Source organism: Siniperca chuatsi, linkage group LG6, assembly GCF_020085105.1.
Source record: "Siniperca chuatsi isolate FFG_IHB_CAS linkage group LG6, ASM2008510v1, whole genome shotgun sequence".
Classification (NCBI taxonomy): domain Eukaryota; kingdom Metazoa; phylum Chordata; class Actinopteri; order Centrarchiformes; family Sinipercidae; genus Siniperca; species Siniperca chuatsi.
The window spans coordinates 4,823,791-4,828,435 of record NC_058047.1 but is presented as its reverse complement, the minus strand read 5'-3'; the positions used below and the strand labels follow the sequence as shown (position 1 = coordinate 4,828,435).

Below are 4,645 nucleotides of genomic sequence, written 5' to 3'. Positions count from 1 at the left end.
AGTAAACACTTTCCTATTGAGTCTATGGTCTCAATTGCTAGTTTCAAGTCTTCTTCAATACAGCATGATGTAAACTAGACGATAAAGCAGAGTATTGACAAGTCACTACCACGGCGACCTGTCATCCGTGAATTACAGATGCACCTTGTTAACCTAGCTAGCGGTAACTTAACATTTGCTATGCTCCCCAGCCACCCCCCCTCGTCTAAATGTGGTCACTTGCGGTCACTGGTTGCAAAAAGCAAGATGACTATGGCCATTTAAAGCTCAGATTTTAGGGAAATGTACAGACATCTCCCCCTTCAGTAGAGGAATGTGAAAACGCCGCTCTAGTGACAAACTTTGCACAGATACAAGTCAGTAAAGTCAAGGTCTGACATTTTATGGGACTTAAACATAAGAAAACACATTTTTGAGTGGAGGAGTACTTTAAGTGTTGGTACTGTCCCCATTTGTTCCATAATAATATTTTATTTTAGCACAGTTTAGGCTGGCCCCTTGACAATTCTGATCTCAACGCCTCTCAACCCTGAGTGTTTTCTCACCTTTCACAGAATAATAATGGATTTGGCTGGAGCTTCCTCTTGTACTGGCACAGAGGTCCAGAATAGTGGATGTTGGTCTGTTGATATGTTTTACCCAGATAAAAAGGGACAAGGGAATATTTCTCCTCATTAAATGTTTGAGAACTTGATTTATCCAAAGAGATCAGAAAGTCTCTTAAGTTTTGTCCATGTAAATTGTCACACATACTCAGCTGCTGTACAGTTACTCATGGGTGGTTTGAAATGAAACATAGTAAAACATTATGTTGATTTCTGCAACCATGAAAAGTGTGACCCAATTATACACTTTGCCATTAATGGGGCCTGGATGAGGGCTGGAGGGCTGGAGGTTGGCACTGAGCGGTCTCAGCCTATTTGGGACTAATGCCCGGCATGGCAGAGCATTGGACGTTGGTGAGATCAGCTCTTGTTCCCTCTGCTCTGAGATATTGCATTGACCTCTGCAGCCCGCATCCCAAGATTACCTTGACATCTGCTGGGTGGGTTTCAAAAAGCTAATTAATCCCTGCTGACCTGAAGTTTGGCTGTCTGTTCTAAAAGCTGCTCTAGTCTCGGGGTAAAGACCCACTATAGGTCAGCCCACAGCTCCCATATGACTTATTCTTGGAAAATGGTGTGAAGCTTTTCAGAAGCAGCTCTTTGGAAAAGTCAGCTGCCTTAATGTTTTTTTTCCCCCTCAACCTATTTATTCATATATTAAAAAAATGTCAAATTTGTTAGTGAGCAGTTATTTTACTGACTGATCCACTGCACCGAAAGCCCACAACTCCCACTTCACATTAGCTAGTATGATTTTCCCCAGCTTTGTTTCATGGCCTCTTCCAGCCCACTGAGTACTGTAAACAGATCCCACCATGAGGCAACATTAATATTCATGAATAATGTTATGCAAAATTATTAAATAAACAGCCAAAACATTTGGCAATGTCACCCCCTAAAAAGTGCTACAGGGCCCCTGATGGAGCTTGTGATTTTTCTTCCATGACATTTGTAATTGTTACAGTCCGGAAAAAAAATTGAAGGCCTCAACCATATTTCCCAAAGTCCTCAAGGGAAAGTGATATGCCCCTGTGGAGGTATAGTTACTGCAGGTTCAGAGAAGTGGGAATTCTTAAAGATATTTGCAAATTTATTGCTCTAGTTTTCAAGCAGGTGAAGAGTGCCTTGGGCAAAATTAGGTTTATCTGAGCGATGTTTGTGAGGAATTCTGAGGGGACTGGATAACCCTTTCCGTTTGTCATCGCACAGACGAGTGTGCTCAGCTGCTGCGCCGAGGGAAATTACTAGGTTGTTGTCTACATACAAAATCCACCTTTGAAATGGGATGGTCCTCAGGCAAACATGTCAGATTTTTATTTTGTGATGGAGAAAAATGTGGTGTTTGGTGCCAGTGAAGGTCAGACAAAAAGCAAATATGAATATCATTTTCAAAACCTTTGCTCCATTCTCATGTGAACAGCCTTGTTTACATAAAAGCTTTTTTAGGCTTGTTATTGAAAATGTATAAATGATGAATATTTGGAGTTCTGCTTTTCCTACAAAAGGCACACAAGTGATTATAAACAGTATTGGTTTAACTGAGACTACAATTTGGGTTGTTTGGCCAAATGAAACAAAAAAAAACAAACAAAACAAATAAATTCAGGAAAGATCTCTAACAACATTATTGTGGTCTCTGTTAGAACTTGGCCTCCTGAGTTGCAATGGTATTAAGTACAAACAGGCACAATGCTCAGAAATCATGGGGGAAAAAGATTATATTATCAAAACTTTTTGCAATCATTACATGGATGCAGCCTTTTTTTGAGGCTTTTTTTAAGGTTTAAGCAATGGATATTTGGACTTAAGTCTTTCCTATTAAACTCATAACTCTAATTACAACCAGTATCAGTTTAATTAATTTGGCCAAGAAATAAATTTTGCAAATAGATTTTCTTTCCATAATCTTATTGCCATAAAGGAACACTGATATTAGACAATTCTTCAAAACTATGTTCAATGACAACATTTTTAACATCCAATTAAAACATTTTGAAAATTCTTCTTTCTACAATATCTGATCACTGTATCTGCTGCATGGTTAATATTCTGCCTCTAGCAGTTTGTTGTAGTTAAACATTCTGTTACTAATAGCAACTACTACAGGCACAGTTCCACAGCAGTTTCATTTTAACTGACATTGTTGCATCAAACACTTTGTCAGATCTCTGACCTAGCAAATACTGACAAGCATCCTTCATCTATTCCCCAAATGCCCTTGTTGGACCATTATCTGTAAGTACTCTTTAATTACAGCTGTTTGTGATTTTGATTTGTTAATTTGGCTTTTCTGCGATCAGTTTATTACTATCCATGCTTGCCATTATACTAGCTGCCTGAGTTTGATCTGCTGCTAATATCTATGTAACCAAATTGTTAAATTACTGGTGGTCTAGCTGTATTTTGCTATATTTTTACCTTTACTCTTTATTGAGTTAATGAACTGTGATTTCTGTGGTGTACTTCTTATGGGGACTTAATGTTGATCTTTCATTGGTGATTCTTTGTTTCTTCATGGCATGGTGGACAATAGAAGTTATTTTGACAGTTATTTGTGAATGCAATTCTGTTGCTGGACAAGAACTCCAACCTTCTGCTTGAAAGTCAGATAACTTTTACCTTTACTTTCTGCTTCGTGGGCACACTATTTCCTGCACTGGCACTGCACGTTGGCACTGGGTGTAAATCGTACACTGCAGATGTGTCCAAATGTGACTATAAACTTGTTCCTTGTGATACTGGGCTGTTTTCTAACAGCATTCTTGTGGCTTCTGTTGAAAGTTCCCCTGGTGAGTTGAAATAATATTAAGTTAAAAAATAGGGAATCACAGAAAAAATTTATAAAAAATGTTACAATCTTATTATCGAAATCTATTACAGTCCAGCAGGAGGGTAGTCATCATTTTATGATGCTATACATTATGCCAACACATAAAAGGCAGACATGTTTCTTTTTCTCAGCTGCTCTTACAAACCAGAGCCCTTCATGGATCTCTGCATCCTCTCACAACAGAAGGAAGGGTAAGGGTGAATGCCCCCCCCCACACACACACACACGTACTACAGCACACACACACAAGCACTTGTCCCATTCCTCCTCTGAATTTTGAACCATCCTCCCACTACTCTCACCTCTCCATCTCCCTGGGCTCTCAGCCTCTTGTTCTCCATCATCCTCCCCCGTCCATTTTTCTCCCTAGACCTATGAGGACCACTGCTTCTGATCTGCAGTCCCCTGAGACCTGCCCAAACACTTGCTCATTCCCCAACTAGTTCTCCCCGCCTCGTAGCAAGTCACAACTGATATCACTGTCCTTCTGGTCATGGATTTGGCTCTCAGAGGAACAGACCAGGAGAGAGGGAGCCTTAAGATGTGAAATTGCATTGTGAAGTTGACTGTCCACTGAGCAATCCTGGGGCTTCTTAGTAAAGACATGGAAATATGTTGCATGTCATCTGTGATAGTACTTGTATGGCAGCTACATTGAGCCCTCAAGAAACGGTCAAGGAGCAGACGTGTCAGCGATGAGAGTGGTGAGAGTATTGTAAAGATGTCAGACAGTTAACATGAGGCCTGAACCTATCTGCTGCTCCCACGGGTGGGGTCATATTGTCTGCTGCTTCTCATTTGACAAGAATACAAGTCTGATGTCCTTCGGAGTAATTGCATATCCTCAAAAGGAATAAAATATCGCCGGTGACTGATTTGACAGTTGTGAAATCCTGAAAGTCAAAGTGACTTTTTCCATCAGCAGTAATAGCCTATTGTTGTTCACGCTATTGTTATGTTCAGGTGTAATCATTGTGTGACTACAAAATAAAGTCTAAAATGAGTGAGAAGAGGAAAAAGAGTGCTTGAAATTACAAAAAGGAAAGTCTAATCTCTGCCTCTCTTTGTCTCCCTTGAGGTTTTGTTTTTTATCATTGTGCTGACGATACAAACACCATTTGCAATAAGTACATATGAGGTTAATGTATCATGAAAAGTATTGGATTCAGCATTTCACATAATCCTTGATCTGATTTTATGGATGAACAGA

The 4,645-nt window shown here is 39.8% G+C and overlaps 1 long non-coding RNA gene across 1 annotated transcript; it reads left to right on the top strand.

The window, feature by feature from the left end:
- The first annotated feature begins 2,760 nt into the window (after positions 1-2,760).
- Positions 2,761-3,643, top strand: LOC122877700. The gene is made up of 3 exons (XR_006378306.1): positions 2,761-2,840; positions 3,305-3,394; positions 3,567-3,643. It is a non-coding gene; the product is annotated as an uncharacterized LOC122877700 (long non-coding RNA).
- Positions 3,644-4,645: the final 1,002 nt, after the last annotated feature.